Raw genomic sequence first — 23,939 nt, 5'->3', positions numbered from 1 at the left:
CCCATCATCTGCAGTGGAGATAGCTCTGTGTGCCCTTTGGGAACTGATTGCCAGGACAACTGGTGGGCTGGAATGATTCAAGAGCATAGGAATACAAGATTGCCTGGCTTCTGAAACTCACCAGTTGTGTCTCAGAGGTTCTTGTAAGAAATTTTAGACAATACCTGAACTTCTAGTGTGTACTTCTGAGTTCAGTTGGAAAGAGATTGTCCAGGGAACAAGTATCTTTCTCATTCCAAGAAGTTGCACTTGATGAACTTCCCATCTGAGCTGATGCCCTTGGCAGGAGAAGTGCTCAGCAAGGAGGTTCTTTGCTCCTAGGCAGGAAGAAAGGCCAGTGCCCTTCCTCCCCAAGGCCCAGCCCAGCAGGGCTGGCAGGAGCTGCTGGTGTGGCTGCTCTTTGGGTTCTCAGCTGTGGCTGTGGGGTGGTGACATCGTGTTCCTGCCTGTGCTCCAGGGCAGCCAAAAGCCCCAGCCCAGCCCCTGGGCCTTTCTGGGAGCCTGAGCTATTGTAGTACTGGGGATGGGGGTTTGGGTTTTTGTTTCCCTAAAAGTAGAACCATTGGGGGGGATCTCTTATCTCACAGTTGTTGTTGTTTTGATATCTTAATTAATTACAACTTGAGAAGAAAACCTTGTGTAACTTAGGAACTGACTTGCACTGGTTACACTGAAAGTGCCAAGGAGTTGTAGTGTCCACTAGATTGTTTGTATTGAAGCAGTTTGGTGTTTACAAAGGGATAATAACTCCTGTCAGCAGCAAGGTCCTGACTGAAGTGGCAGCTGCAGTTGTTCCTGTGGTGTGGGCCAGTGGAATTCCAAGAAAATGGACAAGGACAGAAGCTGTAAGAATTACCCCTAAGCCAGAGTCTCTCCTGGTAAGGCAAACCCAGTATCCTTTAAAATTAGGAAGCCAAGCTGGATTGGTTTTATTAACAGCTAAATTTGCTGATCATGGTTTGATAGTAGAATGTGAATGGAAGGACCTGTAAAGAAAGGAAATGGGAAAGATGATGGATTGCTGGGAGCAGGGGCTGGCAGACAGTGGGATGGATGTTTGGTTGTGTTTGGGAATGAGCAGCTTGACCTGCCCAGGGTTGTCTGTGCTGGGGGTGGGTTTGGGTCCTGTGTGGCCACAGGTCTGTGCAGCAGCTGGAGCCTGGGCAGGTCTGGGGGCTGTGGTGTGCCAGGCTGCTGAGTTTGTTTTGCCTGTTTCCTTGGAGTGTCCCAGTGTCCCTGCTTGGCTGTTTGTTGCCCTGCAGGCAGAAGAGCCCAGGCCTGAGCTGGCTGAGTGTTGGTGTGAGCCAGAGTGGGTGTCCCTGCCCTGGGGCCAGTCCCCAGAGCTGCCTTTGGCATCCCCTGCTGAAGGGTGGGAGCTGCCCAGAGCCAGCAGCATCCAGCTGGAGGATCCAGGAGGATGCAGCTCTGCTTTGCTGGGAGGTAAGAGGTGGGGTGCAGGAGCTGGCAGGGGTGTTTTGCAGGCAGAGGGAGGGCAGGAGCAGGAGAATTGCAGGTGCAGCAGCTGGGTCAGTGCTGGATGGAGTCGGGGCTGGGAAAGGGCCCTGAGTGTCAGGGCAGGGGAGAGCCCAGGGTGGCCCTGGGAGCCCTGGGGCTGTGAACAAGTGCAGTGGGCAAAGGAATGGGCACTGGAGAGCTGGGCAAACAGCTGGAGGAGTTGCAAGGGGAACCAGGAGACTGGAATGCAGGAGCAGCAGCTCCCTGTGTGTGTGTGTAGAACCAGGTGTACTGCAGCCCTGAGTGAGGTGGGAAATGAACCTCAGGAGGCTGGGAACGAGTCCCACACACTGGTTAAAGTGGGATGGAGTCTTGCCAAGTGTCTGAAAAGCTTTTCTTCAGTGTTGCTTTATCAGTTGAAAACTGAAGTGATTGTCGAGGTGTTGGCAGTTGTTTTCCTGTGTCTTTGGTGAGGTGTTGACTCAGTACCTTTCTTGGAGCTGCTGTTGGATGAAGAGGTGCCCCCAATTGACCTGTAAGGTCCTTGTTTTTCTTCCCTGCTTCTCCCAGCTTGTCCAGGAGATGGAATTCCAGTGCTACAGTCTGGGTGGGTCATGGTGCTCCCAAAAGGAGCCTTTGTGCCTTCAGGACAAGTTTTGGTGCCACTGGAGCTGCTGGGAGAAGCATAGGGTTGGCAGTGAGAGGCCTGGAATGATGTTGGTGTGGTACAGAAGAAATGAGCAGTGATGGTACAATTCACTATTTTCTCTTGAATGTAATGGTAAGAGCTGCAGGAGTGCCAGGTGTGTGTTCCAGTCCCCAGCATTTGGTTTGCACTTGTCCTGGTCAGACACAGGTCCAACTTCCTCAGGCCTTAACCCAGTAGAGGGAGAATTAAGGACTGGCAGTGTTAAGGTGATTGGTGTGACAGGGGTTAAACTGGGAAAACATTGGGGAATTCCTGAGTTTGTCTGTTTGCCAAACTCACCCAAACCTGTGCTAGGAAGAGATTGAGTGGAAAAGTTGAGGCAGAAATGAAATGGAAAACTGGGGATATTGAAACTGTAATTGCTGAAACTAAATGTGTCCAAGCAGCAGCTCTTGTTGTGCAGGGAATAACTCCTGTCAGCAGCAAGGTCCCGACTGAAGTGGCAGCTGCAGTTGTTCCTGTGGTGTGGGCCAGTGGAATTGCAGGAGAGTGGAAGAGGGCAGAACCTGTAGGTATTACTCCTAATGTGGGATCTATATGGGTAAGGCAAAGCCAGTATCCTTTAAAATCAGAATGCCAGACTGGATTGGTTGCAGTAACAGCTAAATTTGCTCATCCTGGTTTGCTTGTAGGATGTGAATGCAAGAACCTGCCAAGAAACCAATGGCCAGGATGATTGATTAGTGCAGGACCTGAGAAAACCACCTTAAATGACAACCTCGAGCAGTTTCCAGTATTGGATTGCAAAGATGGCCTTTGCTGCATCTGCTTGAGCAAGGAAAGCCAAGAAGCCTTTGCTTTTGAAGGAGAAAAACCTGAAAAGCAGGAAGGAAGAAAAGAAGCCCCCTGACTCCTCCCTGAGCCCCAGACAGCCCATGAACTGCCTTGCTGGGAATGGTGGGACAGGCTGGACTCTGGATTGCTCTCTCTGGATGTGTGGTAAGACTTTTATACCAGCTTTTAAGAACAGCCTGTAAGCATTTTCTGCCTTGGCTAGATGGTGCAAGGGCAGCCTTTAAGCAGCTGAAGCATTCCCTGAGGAGAGCTCTGGGTCTGCCAGATGTCTCAGAACTGTTGGAAGCATCTTTGGTGGGGAGGGCAAACAAAGGCCAAGGTGTGCAGTGACCCCCCTGAGAAGGGACTTTGAGTTAATGGCATCCCTGCAAGTGAACTTTGTGGGCTGTTCCCCCTGTAGAGCAGGTGATAGTCCCAGCTACAGTGATGGGAAAAATGGTTAAAAGAGAGCCCAAAAAGCTGGAAATCCTCCAGGAGGCTCTTGGCAAACAGAGTTTTCTGAGTTTGCCCTGACAGAAGGACAGTGATAGCTTTTGAGTGGTGGTAGATCCTTTGAATAGATAGCCTTGAGTGTGTCCTTGTTGCACCAGTAGGCCTTGTCCAACTCCCCATCTTCCAGGAGATACACATATTAAAGTTTAAAATGATCCTTTTCCTAATCCTTTGTTGTCTTGAGGCTCTCCCCTGCAGGAACTCCAGGAACTCCTGGTGCCGCCTGGGCCGATGGATTGGACGCCCCAGCCCCTCCGTTCCTGCCCAGCCACTGGGTCCGTGTCCAGTGGTGGCACTGCCAGCCCTGCAGGTGAAGTGGGAAGGGCCTTTCCAGGTCTTGTGGGTCACATTTATAGCAGCTGAAGTTGCAGAAAAAGGACCTGGGGTCTGTTATTCTTGAGTTCGGAAAGCTCCTTTTGATTGGTGAGCAGAACAAAGTGGATCCTTAGGGTAAAGTGGGAATGATATGTGCATGTTGAGATGTAACAAGAGCTGATCCTTTTTGCAGTGGGATGTAGCCTGGAAACTGCAGAGAGCTGAGCCAAGGGATTTAAAGGGAGCAAGCAAGGGAGGTGAAGAAAGAAGGAAGAAGGGAAGTGAGGCAGCAGGCAAGCAGCACCAAGTTGTTGTGTCAGCAGGTGAGTTGTGTTGAGGTTCCTAAGGCAGGCACTGAGGACTTTGAGGGCTCCAGACAGAGCAGACCTGGGAAGGCCCTCAGTGAAGCCCCTTGGAAACCTTCTAAGGGTAGGTGTGTGTGGTAATAAGTGTTGGAAAATGTCCTGACTGTGGAACAGGAATGCAGGGAAGGAAAATGAACCCTCCTGTAATGCTGATCCCTCCCATCAGCTGCAGTAGAGATAGCTGTGTGTGCCCTTTGGGAGCTGATTGCCAGGACCCCCGTGGGGCTGGGATCATGGCAGGGTGTTGTAAGCAAGGAATGCCTGGCTTGTAAAACTCACCAGCTGAGTCTCAGAGGCTTCTTTGAAGAGCTGAATTCAGGCAGGAAAATTGGCCCCCCAGGAGGGACTCTGCCTGCTCTCCCGTGGCTCCAAGGGATCTCTGGCCCTTCACGCCGGCACCGAGATTTTCTCGGGAAGGGCCTCAGATCCCCGGACCAGTCTGGGACACAGGCAAGATCCCCCTGCCTTTAGAAATGAGGCCTTCTTGTGGCTTCCCCCCTGTACCCGTTGGGGGGTTCCAAAGAAGGCCTCTTGAAATGCCTTTTGGGCTGTCCATGGCAAGCTTGAGACCAAATTGGCCCCCTGGAGGGACAGTGCTGTTGGTACCCCCGGGTTGGGGCACCCCGAGGACTCCAGCGCGCACCGAAAGGATTATTCGGGGAGATCCTCGGGGTGCCCGGCCCTGGGGAGCTCAAAGCAAGGTCCCTGCCATGGATTCAGGCATTCCTGAGAGTATCCCAGGGGTAGCTGTCCCTGCTAGACATGGAGCTCTCTAATGGACTGTAATTGGGTTCTAAAAGTGGTGCTCCAAGTGCCAAAGCAGTGTGGGATTGGGATTAAGAAATGAGCAGTGATGGTCCAATTGGCTGTTTTCTCTTGAATGTAATGGTAAGAGCTGCAGGAGTGCCAGGTGTGTGTTCCAGTCCCCAGCATTTGGTTTGCACTTGTCCTGGTCAGACACAGGTCCAACTTCCTCAGGCCTTAACATAATAGAGGGAGAATGAAGGACTGGCACTGTTAAGGTGACTGGTGTGACAGGGGTTAAACTGGGAAAACATTGGGGAATTCCTGAGTTTGTCTGTTTGCCAAACTCACCCAAACCTCTGCTAGGAAGAGATGGACTGGAAAAGTTGAGGCAGAAATGAAATGGAAAACTGGGGATATTGAAACTGTAATTGCTGAAACTAAATGTGTCCAAGCAGCAGCTCTTGTTGTGCAGGGAATAACTCCTGTCAGCAGCAAGGTCCTGACTGAAGTGGCAGCTGCAGTTGTTCCTGTGGTGTGGGCCAGTGGAATTGCAGGAGAGTGGAAGAGGGCAGAACCTGTAGGTATTACCCCTGATGTGGGATCTCTGCTGGTAAGGCAAAGCCAGTATCCTTTAAAATCAGAATGCCAGACTGGATTGGTTGCAGTAACAGCTAAATTTGCTCATCCTGGTTTGCTTGTAGGAGGTGAATGCAAGAACCTGCCAGGAAACCAATGGCCAAGATGATTGATGAGTGCAGGACCTGAGAAAACCACCTTGAATGACAACCTCGAGTAGTTTCCAGTATTGGATTGCAAAGATGGCCTTTGCTGCATCTGCTTGAGCAAGGAAAGCCAAGAAACCTTTGCTTTGGCAGGAGAAAATCTGGAAAGCAGGAAGGAAGAAAAGAAGCCCCCTGACTCCTCCCTGAGCCCCAGACAGCCCATGAACTGCCTTGCTGGGAATGGTGGGATGGGGTGGACTCTGGATTGCTCCCTCTGGATGTGTGGTAAGACTGTTCTGCCAACTTCTCCAACAGCCTGTAAGCATTTTCTGCCTTGGCTAGATGGTGCAAGGGCAGCCTTTAAGCAGCTGAAGCATTCCCTGAGGAGAGCTCTGGGTCTGCCAGATGTCTCAGAACTGTTGGAAGCATCTTTGGTGGGGAGGGCAAACGAAGGCCAAGGTGTGCAGTGACCCCCCTGAGAAGGGACTTTGAGTTAATGGCATCCCTGCAAGTGAACTTTGTGGGCTGTTCCCCCTGTAGGGCAGGTGATAGTCCCAGCTACAGTGATGGGAAAAATGGTTAAAAGGGAGCCCCAAAAGCTGGAAATCCTCCTGGAGGCTCTTGGCAAAGAGAGTTGGCTGAGTTCCACCTGACAGAAGGACAGTGATAGCTTTTGAGTGCTGGTAGGTGCTTTTAAATAGCCTTGAGTGTGTCCTTGTTGCACCAGTAGGCTTTGTCCAACTCCCCATCTTCCAAGAGATATACATATTGAAGTTTAAAATGATCTTCCTAATCCTTTGTTGTCTTGAGGCTCTCCCCTCAGGAACTCCAGGAACTCCTGGTGCCACCTGGGCCGATGGATTGGACGCCCCAGCCCCTCCGTTCCTGCCCAGCCACTGGGTCCGTGTCCAGTGGTGGCACTGCCAGCCCTGCAGGTGAAGTGGGAAGGGCCTTTCCAGGTCTTGTGGGTCACATTGATAGAAGCTAAATTTGCAGAAAAAGGACCTGGGGTCTGTTATTCTTGAGTTCAGAAAGCTCCTTTGGATTGGTGAGCAGGACAAAGTGGATCCTTCAGAGTTCCCATCCGTGTTTGTGTCTCAGCCTGTGTTAGGATTCAGGGCTGTAGCTGTTGTTGTCACTGAGGAGTCAAACTATGCTTTAAATCATGAGACACTGGCCTGATGGCCCAGTGTCAAGAATAAAGGGGGAATGATATCTGAGTGTTGAGATGTAACAAGAGCTGATCCTTTTTGCAGTGGGATGTAGCCTGGAAACTGCAGAGAGCTGAGCCAAGGGATTGAAAGGGACCAAGCAAGGGAGGTGAAGAAAGAAGGAAGAAGGGAAGTGAGGCATGAGCCAAGCAGCACCAAGTTGCTGTGTAAGCAGGTGAGTTGTGTTGAGGTTCCTCAGGCAGGCACTGAGGACTTTGAGGGCTCCAGACAGAGCAGACCTGGGAAGGCCCTCAGTGAAGCCCCTTGGAAACCTTGTAAGGGTAGGTGTGTATGGTAATGAGTGTTGGAAAATGCCCTGACTGTGGAACAGGAAGGCAGGGAAGGAAAATGAACCCTCCTGTAATGCTGACCCCTCCCATCAGCTGCAGTGGAGACACTTCCGTGTGCCCTTTGGGAGCTGACTGCCAGGGCACCCGTGGGGCTGGGATCATGGCAGGGTGTTGTAAGCAAGGAATGCCTGGCTTCTAAAACTCACCAGCTGAGTCTCAGAGGCTTCTTTGAAGAGCTGAATTCAGGCAGGAAAATTGGCCCCCCAGGAGGGACTCTGCCTGCTCTCCCGTGGCTCCAAGGGATCTCTGGCCCTTCACGCCGGCACCGAGATTTTCTCGGGAAGGGCCTCAGATCCCCGGACCAGTCTGGGACACAGGCACGATCCCCCTGCATTTTAGGAGCAAATTGTGCCCCCTGGAGGGACAGTGCTGTTGGTGCCCCCCGGGTTGGGGCACCCCGAGGACTCCAGCGCGCACCGAAAGGATTATTCGGGGAGATCCTCGGGGTGCCCGGCCCTGGGGAGCTCAAAGCAAGGTCCCTGCAATGGATTCAGGCATTGCTGAGAGTAGACTGGACTGGGCAGAGAGGGAGCAGTTTGTCCTGTGGAGTTGGGCTGGGTTAGTTCAGGATGCCTTGGGAGGCAGGGCTGGAGAGGCCCCTCTGTTGGCTGTAGTGTTGGAAGGTTGTAGCAGCAGGGATGGAGCCTTCGACCTCCTGCTCCCCCCGTGAGCCCCGACGGGACTGTGCCCTTGGCAATGGAGGGCCCCCCATTGCTGAGTCAGCGGTTCCGGGGCCAGGAGGGATGGGATCAGGATGCCGAGCTCCACCCAGGGCCAGGGCTGCCAATGTTCAACCATGGAGAGAACTGAAAGCAGAGTGAGATGGAGGCCAAGCTGCAGCACAAGGATGGGTGAGAAAAGACCCTGGTCCTCAGGTGGAGCTTTGACTTCCCTGGAAAAATGGATCTTTTCAGATGGTTCAGGCCCTTGTGGGTGCTGGAGCAGAGGCCTCTGTAATTTATGGTCACCCTAAAAAGTTACAAGGACAGCAAGTTCTGACTGCAGGATGAGGTGGGAAACAAAGTGCAGTGGTCCAGAGAAAAGCTGAGCTTAAAATTGGTCCTGTGCCAGAGCAGCCTCGTGCAGTGCTTGTTGCTGTCCCTGAGTGTCCCATTGCAGGGGATATTCCCAAGGGTGCCTTGTGCTGGGGAACACTGGGGGCAGTTCCCTTTCCCTGGGCAGGGCAGGCAGGGCACGTTTCCCCCCTCGAGGGTGGCTCCACAGTCCCACCCTGTGCCCTGGGAGCGTGGCAGAACACCTGGACCCACTGTCCTTGTCAGAGAGGGCACAAGGGATGGTTGGATGGGTGAGGGAATGGTTCAGGGAGTACAAGCACCATTAGAATGAGTAGGGCAGCACATGGAAAGGAAGGGGGGGAGTTAATCCAGACAAAATTCAAGACCTGCCCAACCTGTGATATTTTTAGGATCTCAGAGGTGTTGTGGTCCCCCGGAAGTATTGCCCAGGACTAGGCAGGAGACTTCAGGCTTGGTCACCCCCAGAGCAAGGTGGAAGCCCAGCAGTTTATTGGTTGGTTTGGCTTTTGGTGACAACAAGGTCCTCCTTTGGGACCAATCCTTGGCCTGGGCCATAAAGTCCCAGGGCAGAAGTGTGAGTTTGAGTGGGAAATGAGCAGCAGGGAGGGTTGGAAACAGATCAGGGAGCAATTCAACAGGCTCCAGACCTGTGGCCAATACGAGCTGCAGAGGGGGAACTGAAGGTTCCTGCCAGTGCTAATGATGCCAATTGGAGCCTCTGGCAGAAGTAGGGTCGTGTAAGGGGGGACTCCTGAATTAGATGATCAATGGAGCATAGAGGTGTGAGAAAGAAATCCTATTAGGATGTGAAACCAGCTCGAGTGTGGTACAATGTAACTTGATGGCACAAGCTAATTGTAAGGTCCATTGTGCTTTTCAGCAAGTCAGCCTGATATCCCCTGTTATCAGAGCTGAGTTCTTCCTTGGTTCTGCTACATCTTGCAAGGTAGGTACATCTACCCTTGAAACACCATGGGAGAGGTCATCCCTAGGGGTGAGAAAGATGATGGTGAGAGGAAGATGATGTGGGCAGGGGTGGCTGGCCCCTTGCCCTACAAGTAGGGCAGGCCCAGACTGTTGCCACCAGGCAATGATCAGGCGGGGTTTGGCTGCCATTCAGGCCTCCCCTTACACTGCGTCCTGGCCCTACGTGGTGTAATGTGGAGCTGATCAAATGGGCTGTCAGGACTGCTGAGCTGAGCGATCCTCATCCTGCCACCGAGCCTGTGTTGCTCCGCGGGGACGCCCGCTAAGGGATGGGCACCGACCAGCTGCTGCAGATCCTGACAGCCCTGCCTGGCTGGGGGGGTGGGCACAGGTTAGTGATAGGAAGTAACTGAGAAAGAAGACTTTAAATATCCTTTAGTGTTCCTTTAATACCCTTTATTTAGTATTCATAATATTTTCCCTTTAATTTCCCCTATTACTAACCAAATATCGTGTTAATAGTTATCCATAAGATTGTGTTATGATCCTTTTTGGTATCCCTTTGACTCCCTTTTTACTAGTTAAGATTATACTGTATTGAATGCTGTTCTTAGTATTTGTTTTAATGCCACACAATAAGGCAGTTCATTTGTATCCTTTTTTAACTTTTGATTCTCTTTGCTAAGTTTATTATTATTATTCTCACTGTAATAAAGGTACCTTGTGTGTTTGAATGCTTGTGGCACTTGTCTTTATTCTGGGCATGTATCCTAATGAACTGTTACAGGTAGGAAGGAAGTGCCCTTAGGATTTGGGAATAGGAAGTTACTGGAAGCCAGCCCAAGATAGACCCTGTTGGAGAAGCGGCTCTGAGTATGTTCTTGGGCTTTAGTGGAAACTTAATAAATGCTAAGAGGGCCTGAAATCCCCCTAAGGCCTTGGGTAAAAAGCTCCTCCAGGATGCCCAGGCCAGGCCCTGCTCAGGAAGGCAGCCCCATGGAATGGAGATGGTGGATCCAAGGCAGAGCCAGAGCAGGGGTCGGGGCAGGAGCGAGGCCTCGGGAGGGAGTTGCCACCGGCCCTGTGGTTGAAGCAACAAGTGTAGATCCCCTGGACAGTGAGCACAAATCACTGGGGAAATGGGGAAAAGCCCCAGAGCAAGTGCTGGGAGCAGAGAGGGAGCATGCATAGCTCACTGCTGGGTCAGCCACATCTGTCAGTGGGAAGCACTTTTGGAAAGCAGGAGCTTATAACCCGTGCCAGAGGGAGTTTGAAGTCACAAAGGGGGGAGGCAAAAGTAGTCCATGTGCTGAGTGAGACACTGTACCTGTGGGAATGAAACAGGAAGAACTAGGGCAGTGTCAGGTTTGTAGGGATTTGGGGTCAGTTGGCAGTGGTTTGGCTACTTGGCTCCCAAGTGCCACCCTCACGGAATTAGTGATTAAATGCAGACAAGGAAAATGGGAATATGTTCCTGTGAATAAATGTTAGTGGAGGGAATGATATTGCCATGTTTTAGCTTGATATCTTACAGAACCTGTGGATCCTGGCCATCCTCACAGCCCTTGTGGTCCCTCTGGGCGATGCTGTTGGCCCGGGCAGTTCCCTGGAAAAGGTGCCTGGGTCGGGTGCCTTGGTTTGATTTGGATGGAGATGGAAAAGCAGCTCCAAACCAGGACCCCAGGACAAGGTGACGTGGGAAGCAAATGGCCCTTGCCCAGGGGTCAGTGTCCCTTTGTGCCCGGGGGGACTCTCTGGCAGGGCCGGGGTCTGTCGGGCTCATTGTGCGGGCGGCTGTTGGTGCCCTCAGTGGGATTGGATGGATGTGATTCCAGGGGCTGGGAGCACTGTTGCCATGCAGTGCTGTAGTTTCCCTTACGGTGCTGGGTCCGGGGGGTCTCCCTGGCATCGTTGTCCCCCTGTGTGAGCGGTGCCAGTCCCAGCCCCAGTGTCACAGCAGCAGGGCCGTCCCCTGGGCTCTGCCTGCTGGGCTGTTCTGGGAAGTGCTGCCAAAAGAGCAAAGGGATCAGCTGGGGCAGGGGATGGCACAGTTTGGCACCATCCTCCCGAGGCGAATATCGGTCCAACTGTTGGGTACCTGCTGCCTGTGTCCTGCAGCCCAACATCATCAGGATAACAGAATTCCTTTCCCCACTCTGATTCTAGCTGTTCCTGTTATTCCATGACTGGTGAGGAGTTGTTTTCTGGAGTGCCCTGCCTGTCAGCAAAACACCAGGCCCAAAGGATCCTGGCAAGTGCAGCCCTGGAAGAGTCAGGAAGACTCAAAAATGCACCAGTTCTCAGGAAGTACAACTTTATAAAACATTTATGAAGCTGAAATTCCACAGCCTTGAGCTGTTGGGTCCCAAATAATGTTGGAGGGAGAGGCAGAAAATGCCACTGCTGCTGGGGCTGAACTGTCTGCAGTGACTGGGCAGGACTTGGCCCTGATGCCTGAGTGCATCTTTAGGGTGGATCCCAACTGTGAGCCCTTGGCTCCATAACTTGAGAAGAGGGTGTTCCTGCCAGCCCAGCTGCTGTGTTGGTGGTCCTGGGGGCACCTCTTGCCCTGGCGGGCTGTGAATGTGTTTGTGTTGTAGCTCAATAAAGTCCCTTTCAGTGGTGATTGTGTCATTTTTGTGTCAGTTCCTCTCCCCTCTTGCCCTGCCCCCGTGGCTGCATCACTGGCTTGTGCCTAAATGAACTCTTCCCCTGCAGCAGTTCCCTGGTGCTCTCAGACAGGGGGGAGCTGAGGCTCCTGAGCAAAGGGAAAAAGGATCCATCCAAGGCAGGCCCGTGCTCACCCCCTGCCTTCCTCCAGCCTCCCGTGTTTCCAGTTCCCATCCCTGCTGGACACACAGCCTGTTCCCAAACAACCCCTGTTCCTGTTCTCTCTCTGTGTTTTTGAGGGGCATTCCTGGGCTGCTGCCCCCCATTCTTTATAAATGAAGTGCCAAGAGCCCCAAGTGCAGAGAGGTCTGCAGGGAATCAGTGCCCAGAGCTGCCTGTGCCTGCCTGTGTTCCTGCAGTTCTCCTTCCTGTTCTCCCTGGGCTGGAGAGACCTGCCTGCCCTGGGTTTATTGGAGCAGAGGGATGGGATTACATTTGTCCAGAAGGTTTGTTCACAGACATGTTTTCTGACAGACAGTGCCATTTCCCTTTTGTCTTTCCCAAGTTTTTCCAAGTGCTGCCCAGCACAGGGATCCGTGTGGTGGGACAGTGACTGGCAGGAGGAAGAGGAGCCTTGGCCTCACCTGCCCAGCTCAGGTGGGTGGCACAGAATGGGGGTGGGCTGGCAAGGCATGAACATATTTCTGAGTTCTGGAGTGCCTTGAATCCTTTCCCTGTCAGGTTTCTCTCCCTCATTTCCTGGGCTCCATTGTCCCAGGTGTCTCTTCCTTTGCCCAAAGTCCAATGGCAGAGGATTGACTGACTCCCATGGGAGGTCTGGAATGAAAAGGGTTCTGTTCAAATGGGGCAAGGAATGCAGTAAGAAAGATGAGCCTCCTTTTAGTGCCTGAAGTAGAGAGGAATAAAAATGGTGGAAAAGGTCCCATTTTATTTGTTGTCCCCCCTGGATTTTTCATGGCTAAAACTCTCTAGTGAGCAATTGAAGAGAAGGGTGAAGGGCAGGAGCCTTTGACTTGCCCAGTGCCCTTAATTGCCTTGTTCTCCTCTCTTCCAGGCCAGGCCAAAGCCCTGCTCCAGCCCAGCTCTGCCAAGTGCCCTGGGCTGGGAGCAGCCAAAGGCAAGAGGCTGCAGCCCCGCTGGCCGGGCTGGGGGCTCCTGGTGCTGCCCGTGGGGTGGGGTAAGTCAGAGGGACACGTTTCTCTCCTCCTGCTGTTGGCATTTGCTCCCTGGGCACTGGATGTGTAAGGAAGGACGGAGTAGCAGGGAAGGGCAGTGTTTCCAAACTGTCTGAATGTTGCCCCCAGGTTTGGGATGGAGCAGGGATGGGGGTGGTTGGGTTTGGCCTGGGCCGGTCGGGATCAGCCATAAAGGACCCACCAGAGCCCTGAACCCTCACTGGACATGTCCAGCCCCTCAAGTCATTAATTTTCAATAGAGGACAAAGTATTGGTACTTGCTTCTGATCTGTGGAGAATTTCCTTCGGAATGATCAATGCAAAACATCTCTTTGGGTCTTTTGTTTGTTTGTTTGTTTGTAATTTTCTCTCTGGCTTCAATGAGTTTGGTGTGTTCCTATTAAAGAAGCAGCCTGTTTTTATCTTGAAATTTGGGGTGGTTTGGTTTGTTTAGGTTTTTTTCCCCCCACTGACTCAGGCCATCCGTGCATAGTCCGTGTTGTCCCACAGGACTGTTCTGGTTCTGGGTCAGAGAGAGAGAAGGGAAGTGGCTTTTCCTCATCTGGAATGTTTCCAAGCAGAAGTGGGACATTGTCCTGCCCCTCCCCAAAGCACTGCAGGCACCTGGGAGTAGCTCAGGGCTGGCCCAGTTCTCTGAGACAGAACCATGGTGGAGAGGTTTAAGTATTAATCACATCTCTGGTGTCCCTTGGTTGCAAAGATTGGGTCCTACACTCCCAGAGCGTTAAGGAAAACAAGGAACTTCTGTTCTTCCTGGCAAACCTTCTGCTATTACTTGTGCAGTGTTTGGGTTCTGTTGTCTGAGTTCCTGTCCAGGATCTTTCTAAGAGAACCTGTTAGAAATGTAAAGGTAGGATTAGAATTTGGGTCTGTTGCCTCCCCAACTGCCTCCAAGTCCTGATGGACTGGAGTGATGAGTGCTTTCAGCCCAGGGTATTTCTTGATATTGTGTGGCTTTCCCTCAGCTGTGGGTGAGGAATTGTGCAAGCAAGGCCTGTGTGCCCGTGGGTGTCTCCCGTGTGTGTCCGTGTGGCAGGGCTGGGACAAGGACTCGTGCAGGGACCCAGCTGGCACTGGAGCTGCTGCCATTCTGAGCCACTGCCAAGGGCTGTGGAGAGACCCTCTGGGAGGCTGTTGCCAGGATTCCATTGGGAGCTGGATCTCCCTCCAGCTGCAGCAGCCAGGGGAGGGTTCTTCCTTGTGCAGCCCAGTGGCTTCTGCTCAGGCTGGCCCAGAGTGGGGCTGGGGCAGGTTCTCCAGGGAACTGGAGCCAGCCCTGAACGGGGCTCTGGAGAGCAGGAGCTGCAGGGACTGAGGTTTGCAAAGCTGGGCTGAAGTTTGTCAAAGCAGCAGAACATTCTCATTCTGGTGGGTTTGTGGAGTCCGTGTTGGTGCCCAGGAGAACTGGGTCAGACTGGGCTTTGTGGTCCGAGAGCTGCCCCCCTAAATTTGGCAGGCTGTGTGTGCTGGCAATGAAGTGCCATCCCAGAGGCTGATGGTTTCTGTCTCCAGGGATGCCCAGGACGCTGCTAATGCCCAGGGATCTGCTCTGGGTCCAGGCTGTCCGTGCTGGAGGGCCCTGGTGGCTGCAGTCCCTGAGCCCGCAGAGACAGAGAGAGCCCCGGCCCGAGTGGCCTTTGGCCCCTGGTCCTGAATTTGGGGTGAGCCTGGGAGCGTGTGGAAGGTGAGAATGAGGGCTGTGTTCCAGCCTGACACTGGGAAGGTCAGTGTTTCCCTGGAGGGGGAAGGTTTGGGCCCGCAGGCTGAGTTGGAACAGGACGCTGCTGTCTTTTGTTGCCTCCTGAGGTCTTCTGTCCCCCTTGGAGATTTCCTCCCGGGCTGTAGCCCCACAGGGAGCAGAAGGGAAAGCTACCAATGCCATGGGCATTGCCAGCCTTTGTCTCTCTGCTTTGCCATCCAAGCTGGGAATTTGCTGCTGTTGCTGCCGAGGCTGCCCTACCTGGGAGTTGTGTCCTCCTTGCAGCCCTTCCCAGCCCCAGCCATGAGCTCCAGTTGTGCCTCTGTGTGTCTGGGAGTGTTTGCTGGGACTGTGCTTCCAATGCATCATCCCTGAGAAGATCCTGTTGTTCCAGAGCACTGGGGACAGTTTGGGCTTGGCAGCTTCAGAACTGGATTGGAGCAGTCCCTGAAAAGAATCAGGAGAGTGGAGGTTTGTCCCAGTGGTGCTTTCACACCCCACTGGACAGGCTGGGCTTTGTGTTTGGGGTTGTCCTGTATTTGCTCTGCAGATAATGGGCCCTTCCCAATTCAGCCCAGCAGATCCCAAGGGCTCTGACAGGAATATTTGTTCTTTCCTTCCCTTTGGGATAACTTCATCTCCAAACTGCCATGAGCAATTTCTTAATTTCTCCTGAAGAAAACCAAGTGTCAGAGGCAGTTTGCCAAGGAGGCCAGAAGTGTCTTTGGAGCAGAGAGTGCTGCCAGCTGCGTGTGCCTGTCCCCAGCCTGGCACTGCCCACAGGGACACACTGGGCACTGACCATGAGAGGGAACAAAACCACTGCCTGCCAGAGGGTTTGTCCTGGGCCAGTCAGGCCTGGGGCAGGAATTGGACTGGGCAACTCCATCAGCTGCTCTTCCCTCCCCCACAAAGCCCCATCCCCTGGGCATTAATGACGTGCCCTGTGCCCAGCGCTCCCTGTTCACCCAACTGAAACCAGAGCAAGGCTTGCTTTGCTTGGAACAACTTAATGTAACTTTAAACCAAAATAAATCACTTTTTTCTTCTTTTTTTTCTTTTAGATGCTGGAATTGCCTCTCTGGCTGTGTGCTGAGCTCTGGCTGCAGGGGACTGTCAGGCCTTGGTGGCTGTGAGTTCCTGTTCTTCTCCCTGGGAAACTGGAAAGAGTTATTCATTAGATTGCAGAAATGTAATTTTGAGGGGACCCAGCAACTGTTTGTGTAGGAAAAGGTGAGGTGCTGCAGAGGGGAGGGAGGTGGCATTTTGGAGGGGTCCCACTGAGGGGGGAGTGGAGAGCCTGGGGCTGGAGTGTGAGTTATTAAACAGGGAAGAAGGGAAGGATGCTTGGGAGGGAAACACTCAGGGAATGTGTAGGGATGGAATGGAAATTTGGGGTGTCAGGAAGAGATAATTGATGATGTAGAGGAAGGGAAATGTTGGGGGTAAGACTTGATCTCATCTGTAGAGGACAGAAGGACCATTTAGAGATAAAGTGAGGCAGTGAGTGGTGGGCAGGTCGGGAAAATTTGTGTTTGTAAAATTTCAGGTCACCTGTAGCAGAGAGGATGTACCTCCTGATGGACACTGAGGCAGTCAGGGGTGGGCAGGAGGGGGGGAAACCTTTGGGGTTAAAACTTGAGGGAACGTCCAGGGCAGAGAGTGAATATTTTGAAGGATAAATGAGGTACTCAGTGGTGGACAGCTGGGGAGTGTTTTAGGGTAAACTTGGGGTAGCCCACAGGGTAGAGAATGAACATGTATTTGTACCGAGGAGCTGATTACATGTGGGTAGGTAAGGAGAATTTTGGGAGTAAAATCTGGGCAATCTGTAGCAGAGAGAATGAATATCTTGGTGTGAAGTGAGGCAGTCAGTGTTGGGCAGGTAGGGAAAAATTCTGTTTGTAAAATTTGAGGTCACGTGGAGCAGAGAGAATGTACATCCTGAGGTAAACTGGGGTAATCAGTTGTGGACATATGGGGAAAATTGGGGGGGAAATATCTGAGGTAATCTGCACGGTAGAGAATGAATATTGAGAGATGAACATGAGGTACTCAGTGGTGGACTTGTAGGGAAAATTGTTCCAAAATATTCCTTCTCTCTGCTGCACATTGCCACAGATTTGACCCCCACAAAGTGAGGCAGTCAGTAGGGGGACAGGCAGAGGAATTTCTGAGGGTGAAACTTGAGCAAAGCTGCAGGGCAGAGAATGAATATTTGGAGGTCCAAAAGAGGCAATCAGGAGTGTGCAGTAGGGAAGACTCTGGGGAGAGAATGACTCTTGTGTTCAAAAAGAGGTAATCAGGAGTGGGCTGGAAGGGGAAAGTTTGGGGGTTAAAAAGGAGGTTCATTCTCTGCAGGGCAGGGAATGAACACACTGAGGTAACCTGAGGTGATGAGTGGTGAGAGACACAGACAATTGTGGGTGTTAAAGTTCAGGTAATCTGCTGGGAAGAGAAGGAACCTGTTGAGGTAAAGATGAGGCACTGGGTGGCAGACAGGTGGGGAGAGGTTTGAGATAAGCCTGAGGTGTGTGTGGGGTGCAGAATGACCCTCTGTAGGTACAAAGGAGCTGGTCAGATGTGGACAGGTAAGGCAGATGTTGGGAGTAAAATGTGGGGCAGTCTGTCCCAGAGAGAATGAATCTTTTGGGGTAAGGTGAGGCAGTCAGTAGTGGGCAGGGAGGGAAATCTTTGTCTGTCAAACCTGAGGTAATGTGCAGCAGAGAGAATGCAGCTCCTGGGGTAAACTGGGGTAATCAGTAGTGGACAGGTAAGGAGGTTTTGGGGGAAACTTTGAGGTCATCTGTGTGGCAGAGGATGAATGTTTGGAGGTAAAAATGAGGTAATAAGTAGTTTGCAGGCAGGGAAAACTGTGAGGGTAAGTGTGGATGTCCCCTAGGACATCACGGGGGGAGCGGGGGGTCCTTTCCTGGGCCGCCTCCAGCCCCCCTCGATACCCGGGGCTGCGCTGCCCCCCGAGGCTGTTTGGGGCAGAGAGTGCTGCCAGCTGCGTGTGCCTGTCCCCAGCCTGGCACTGCCCACAGGGACACACTGGGCACTGACCATGAGAGGGAACAAAACCACTGCCTGCCAGAGGGTTTGTCCTGGGCCAGTCAGGCCTGGGGCAGGAATTGGACTGGGCAACTCCATCAGCTGCTCTTCCCTCCCCCACAAAGCCCCATCCCCTGGGCATTAATGACATGCCCTGTGCCCAGCGCTCCCTGTTCACCCAACTGAAACCAGAGCAAGGCTTGCTTTGCTTGGAACAACTTAAAGGAACTTTAAACCAAAATAAATCACTTTTTTCTTCTTTTTTTTCTTTTAGATGCTGGAATTGCCTCTCTGGCTGTGTGCTGAGCTCTGGCTGCAGGGAACTGTCAGGCCTTGGTGGCTGTGAGTTCCTGTTCTTCTCCCTGGGAAACTGGAAAGAGTTATTCATTAGATTGCAGAAATGTTTTCTGAAACCTGTCCCCTTCTTTGTGCCTTTTGCAGACAGATCTTCTCTTTCTACCTTTCAATTTACAGCCTCCTTGCAGCTCCCAGCCAGGAAAACCTGGGATAACTGAGGAGGGACAGAGATGAAGGTTTTGTCTGCAAACTTGGGGTAGTTTCTAGGGGATACAGCAACTGTTTTTGTAGGAAAGTGTGTTTAACCACATTGGCCCAAGTTGTGTTTGCACCAGCTGGGGCCAGAGGTGCCAGGCAATCCAAAGCAAACCCTGCTCAGCCTCTAAATCCCAGGGGAAGTTCTCCAAGCTGCTCATTGACAGACTAAAGATCCATTGAAATGGAACCAAGAGCACTACTAAGTTTCCTGAGAATCCCAGGATTGCTGTCCTAGAATTTTTAACAGTTTTTTTAATCTTTTTATGACAAAAATTACTTTCTTCCTTTGATTGAGTCCCTCAGTAGGATTTGGGATTTCTGTGGATTCTGAATCCCTCCCAGTGGCCCTGACACTGGTCAGAGCTGGCAGGACAAACAGAGTCAGAGCTCCTGGCAGGCACAGGGGCTTTCCCCCAGAGTGGATCCAACTGCTGCCCCCCAGCCTGGCCAGGCGGGATCTGCTTTGGCTCCCGGCTTCTGCCAGAGACAGAATGTGTTCCCTTGATTGGAATGAGGATCCCGTAGCTTCATCTCCTGGATGTTCCCTGGGCAGCTGATCCACTCTGCCCCACGTCCTGCTCTCAGTTCCTGCCCAGCCAGAGCCATCTGTGCCAAGGGCACGAGCACTCCCAGCCTGGATAGGGAATGGGGGACTGGCTTGTGCACAATTCACCTAGAAAGTCAAACGAGGGGACTGTTGGGCAGCGGCTTTGGCCGACACGGCAGCACAAAGATTGTTCTCTGCAGGGGGCCCAGGTTTGGGTGCCGGTCTCAGCTTTGCAGGTTTGGATGAATTCTACCTACAGCCCGCAATTCCATGCCGAATTCCTGCTGGAACAGCCTCCCAGTGCCTCCTGGAGCCCGGCTGTTCCCCCGCAGAGCTGCCGCTCTAACGCCAGGTTTGCCAGGAAGCAGCCACGGTTCCAGGTTTGCTCAGCGGGATCGGGACAAGGACAGGTTGATATTCCACAGACTTTGCTGTTTATAACCCTCCTCCCCCAGCCCCGCTGGTGTCCCTGGGGGGACTTGAGCGAGCTCCCTGGAATTGGGCCGGTTTTCCGCCCCGGGCCGGGCTCCAGGGGATGTGTTGGCCCAGGAGAAGGCGGGGGCCGGACGCGCTCCCGGCCCGGGGCGAGGCAGCCCCTGAGCACGGGCGAGGACGTCTGTCCGGGCGGGAAGCCGCTGTCCCTTCCGAGCCTCGGGAGCGGCCCCGGGGAGTTCTTTTCCCCGAGGAAAGGGATGCACAGCCCTGCCTTCAGGGCACCTCGGCTCTGACCCACCTGTTCCAGCTGTCCACGGGTTCTGCAGGTGCGGTTGGGTCCCCGAAAAACTGCGAATTGCATCCAAGCCCAACTTTCTCCAAGCACCCTCTTTTCTTTTCAGGCATCTCCGAGGGCTCTTGCTCGGGATTTAGTGCCGCTGAGGGCACATGGCCCTGGCTTTAAGGCTGCTGCTGGCTGCTGGCCTCCGGCTGGAAGGGCAGGGATTTGGGGCGGGCGGGACACACGTGGGGGGCGCGGGGGAGCTCTGGGAGGTGGGCCCTGGGAATGGCTGCCCGCGCTGCTCTGCAGCCCCGCCGTGCCGACACTGCCGAATGCCAGCTGGATTCTTTGGGTCTCTTTGGGGCTGGCGCTGGGGCGTGTCCAGGGTGAGGCATCTCAGGGGGGCCCGTCCAGAGCAGCGCCCGGCTGAGGAGCCGCGGGCAGCCCTTTCCCCGTGCCCACCCCACGGGGGCTGTAGGGCACAGCTCCAGGGCACAGCTCATCATCCCCTGGCAATAGGAAGCCCAAGCAGGGCTGGGTCGCTGTCTGTCGCTCCGGCCTCCTCCGGCCCGCGTTCCCTGCCCAGCTGGGACTGCCCAGGGAGCCCCGAGAACGTTCCTGGCGGGAAGCGGGAGCCGCCGAGGGCTCCGTCCAACTCCGGGCCCGAAAAGCGGCCCCGACCTGAGCCCCCCCGGCATTCTGGGTTCGAAGGCTCACCTGGAGGAGACGCTCCCCCGCAGGCGGGACCAGGCGGCGACACTCGACCAAACGCCTTTGCCTCGGAGCGAGGGGATCCCTCCGGACTCGTTTGGCTCCTTTATCCCTGGAAATGAGCTCGGATGCCGCACGAGCACCTTTGCAGCCGTTGGGTGAAGCCCGGACGGGGCCGGAAAACCTCCCTGAGCAGGGCAGCGATGAATTGGTGCCCGTCCCCAGCGCGGCACAGCCCAGCCGGCCGCGCTCCCTCCGGCCCGTGGCTGCGAAGGGCTCCTGCAGAGATTGAATAAAAGCTCATTTCCTGACTGTATTTGCCCGCGGTCTTGCCCCTCTTTTGACTCGCGCAGCACCATCCGGTTGGAGCATTTCTTGGTTTCCTCCCCTGTAGCCGTTTCCCTCCCAGGCAGGGCCTTCCCCGTCTGCAAATCAAGAGGAAATGTTTCAACGGGATTTTGAAAACCAGAGGGTTTGCCCCGGGAGGGTGCGAGTTGCCGAGAAAGCGGGGGAGAGGAAGGAGAGCCTCAGGTCTCACCTGGCTGGTGTCAGATGAGCCGCACCTTCTGGATGGCAGGGCAAAGAACTGCTGTCGGTAATTGCCGAAGTTCCGCAGGCAGAGCTGGGAGCAGCCTGTGCCCGACCCGCGGCACGGTCAGTGCCAGCTCCTGGGGCCGCCTGAGGACAGACACAGGGACACGGGGACAAACGAGCAGCTCTGCTCGGGGTCCCGGGAGCACGGGAGGAACGGGGAAAGGGCTGCCGCCGTTCTTCCCTCCCCGGCAGGCCCCCAGCTCCCCGCTCGGCCGGAGCGGGCCCGTGGCCGGAGCCCCGGCGGGCCCCAGATCCCTCGTTCCCGGGGGGCCCTGGGGGTGGGAACCTCCTGGGGCCGCGTTTAAGGGGGAGACGGGCGATGTTCGCCCCGGGAGCGGGTGCGGTGGCCCTCGGGGGTGCCCGAGCGGGGAAGCTCCGATCCCGCGGGGGGTACGGGCGGCACCCCTCCTCGGGGGTCCCGGGGCCGGCCCGGCGTGTCCCCGCGCCCCGGCCGGTCCCAGCCCCGGCTCCGCGTCTACACGACGAACGCGCCGCCGTTCTCCCCCGACCGGGCCCCGGCAGAGCCCCGGCCCGAGCGGCCCCGCCGCGCTCGGCCCCAGCGCCCGGCCCGGAGCGGCTCTTCTCGCCCGCGTTGCCGGGGCACAGGCGGCGAGGCCGGGGCTGGGATGAGCCCGGCACCGATCCTGGTCCCCGTCCGGATGCCGAGCCCCATCCCAGCCCCAAACCAACCTCGCTCCTCCGGTCGCGGTCCCGGTCCTGGCCCCGATCCTTGTCCCGGTCCTCCTGCCGAGCTCCATCGCCACCCTCGGTCTTCCGACGCGCCGATCGCTCCCGCAGCATCCCGGTACGAGGTTCCTCCACAGACTCGGGGACGAGCGCGGCTCTGCCGGCTTTTAAACGGCGCGGCCGGGGGCGGGGGCCGGGGCGGGGCCGGGGCGGAGCGGGGCCCGCACAGGTGTGCGAGGCGGGGCCCGTCCAGGTGCGCGGGGGGCGGGGACGGCAGGGGGCGGGTCGGGGCGGGGGTATTTAAGCGCCGGAACTCGCCCCCGCGGCCGTTTGCTCGGGCAGTGCGCGGGGAGGCAGCAGCGCCGCGGGAGCCTCTCGCTGCCGCGGCCCTTTTTCTTTGCTTTTGTTTTTGTCTTTCTTTTGCTTTTCCCCCTTTTTTTCGTCCCCTCCCTTCCTCCCCACCCTCCACCCGCTCCCCGCACGCCGCCTCTCCCCGGCCGCTGTCGCTGCCCTCCTGCACAGCCCGGCCCCCCCCACCTGCCCCCGGCCCCCCCCCTGCCTGCCCCCTGCTCCCCCCTCGCTGCTCCGCTGCACAGCCCGACCTGCCCGCACCCCCGCTCCGTCCTTGCCCCCCCGCCCGTCCCGTCCGTCCCCCTGTCCCCCGGGCCGTGTCCCCGCAGCCGCGGGCTTGGGGGGCGCCGCTTTAATAAAGCCGCGAGGGCCGGAGCCGGCGCCCCCCCTGGATCCCCCTTTCCACGGGGCCGGGCCCGCTCGGCGGGTCCCCCCTGGCAGTTCACAAGCACCGCCCGACACCGCCGGGGGCTCCGGCCCGTCCCGACATCACACGGGGGGCTCCGCGGGCGGGGGGACGAGGGGGGTGGCGGGGGGGGCAGGGGATGAGGGTCCCCTCCGGAGGAGGGGGCTCGGGGGGGAAGAGGGGGAGGCGGGGGGGGCAGGGGATGAGGAGTCCCCTCCGGAGGAGGGGGCTCGGGGAGGTGGGCGGGGCAGGGGGGCTCGGGGAGGGGGGAGGAGGAGGGGCCAGGGGAGAGGGGGCAGGGGGATCCCCTCCGGAGGAGTGGGGTCCTCGGGTGGGAGGGGTCAGAGGGGGGAATTCCTCCCACTGATCCCTCCCACCCCGGGACTCCGTCCCTCGGGGGGCGATCGGGGGCGGGGCCCCCTCCGGAGAAGGGGGTCCCGGGGTGGGAGGGGGGGAGTTTTTCCCCCTGTCGGGGCCCCTCCCACCCCGGGACTCCCCGCCCTGAGGGGTGGCCTGGGGACCCCCTCCAGGGCAGTGGGGGTCCCGCGGTGGGAGGGGTCAGAGGGGGCGAACTCCTCCCACTGATCCCTCCCACCCCGGGACTCCTCCCGCGGGGGGCGGTCGGGGGCGGGGCCCCCTCCGGGAAAGGGGGTCCCGGGGTGGGAGGGGAGGAGGGGCGAGTTCCCCCCTCTGGCCCCTCCCACCTCGGGACTCCCCGCCCCGGGGGGGCGGTCGGGGGGACCCCCGTCCGGGGGAGTGGGGTCCTGCGGTGGGAGGGGTCAGAGCGGGGAGATCCGCCCCGCGATTCCTCCATCCCGGGACCCCCTGCCCGGGGGGGAACGGGGGGGGAAGGGGGGGGGGGGGGAAGGAGAAGGGGGGAGTAGTGGCGGAGGGGGGGGTGGGAGGCAAGGCGAGGGGGGACGGGGGGGGACAGGGGGGGGACGGGGGGGGACGGGGGGGACGGGGGGGGACGGGGGGGGACGGGGGGGAAGGGGGGGACGGGGGGGGACGGGGGGGGACGGGGGGGACGGGGGGAAGGGGGGGTAGGGGGGGTAGGGGGGGGGAAGGGGGGGGTAGGGGGGGAAGGGGGGGGGAGGGGGGGGGTAGGGGGGGGAAGGGGGGGGTAGGGGGGGGAAGGGGGGGGGAGGGGGGGTAGGGGGGGGAGGGGGGGTATTAGATTCTTTAAGATTCTTAATGATTCTATTTTATCTTTGTATATATATTGTATTTATTATGTGATGTATAAGAATTTTCTTCGTACAGTATGTCGCTATGACTTTAGTTTGTTAACTTATTCTACTACTGTTGTAGAAGCAATCTTTTTGCTTATTAATTTTAAAGTATTAGAGCATTTTATTAGTTCTTTTTTAATAAGCGTTAATTAATAATTAATCGCTAAAAGCTATTGTGTGTTTAATTGGTTGTATAATATAGTTACAATATTTATTTGCTTTTACTCACGAATTACCTTTTTAGTTAGATTAATATTTGTTTGTTTTATGTTACATATGTAAGGGAAAATATATAAAAGGAAAGTAGGGAAGTGTGAAAGTAATCGTTTAACAGTATAGTGCTCGTACATAGTATATATATATTATCACTTACAGTTTAGTAAAACTTTAGATAACTATTAGTAAATGTATAAAAACCAATATCCGAGTGAGCTTT

At 55.6% G+C, this 23,939-nt stretch overlaps 4 long non-coding RNA genes across 4 annotated transcripts; 3 read left to right on the top strand and 1 right to left on the bottom strand.

The window, feature by feature from the left end:
- Positions 1–742: 742 nt before the first annotated feature.
- On the top strand, positions 743–2,202 carry LOC135408187 (uncharacterized). Its single transcript, XR_010427324.1, has 3 exons — positions 743–878; positions 1,263–1,440; positions 2,026–2,202. It is a non-coding gene; the product is annotated as an uncharacterized LOC135408187 (long non-coding RNA).
- A 6,414-nt stretch (positions 2,203–8,616) lies between these two features.
- On the top strand, positions 8,617–11,188 carry LOC135408186 (uncharacterized). The gene is made up of 3 exons (XR_010427323.1): positions 8,617–8,930; positions 9,913–9,998; positions 10,660–11,188. It is a non-coding gene; the product is annotated as an uncharacterized LOC135408186 (long non-coding RNA).
- A 4,388-nt stretch (positions 11,189–15,576) lies between these two features.
- LOC135408185 (uncharacterized) lies at positions 15,577–19,607 on the top strand. The gene is made up of 2 exons (XR_010427322.1): positions 15,577–15,884; positions 19,067–19,607. It is a non-coding gene; the product is annotated as an uncharacterized LOC135408185 (long non-coding RNA).
- Positions 19,608–20,471: 864 nt separating this feature from the next.
- Positions 20,472–21,640, bottom strand: LOC135408184 (uncharacterized). Its single transcript, XR_010427321.1, has 3 exons — positions 21,518–21,640; positions 20,772–20,911; positions 20,472–20,658 (listed from the first exon to the last, which is right to left on the bottom strand). It is a non-coding gene; the product is annotated as an uncharacterized LOC135408184 (long non-coding RNA).
- Positions 21,641–23,939: the final 2,299 nt, after the last annotated feature.

This window comes from Pseudopipra pipra, unplaced genomic scaffold (genome assembly GCF_036250125.1).
Source record: "Pseudopipra pipra isolate bDixPip1 unplaced genomic scaffold, bDixPip1.hap1 HAP1_SCAFFOLD_214, whole genome shotgun sequence".
Classification (NCBI taxonomy): Eukaryota; Metazoa; Chordata; class Aves; order Passeriformes; family Pipridae; genus Pseudopipra; species Pseudopipra pipra.
Note: the sequence above shows the minus strand (reverse complement) of the source record. Positions and strands in the feature narration are given on the sequence as shown.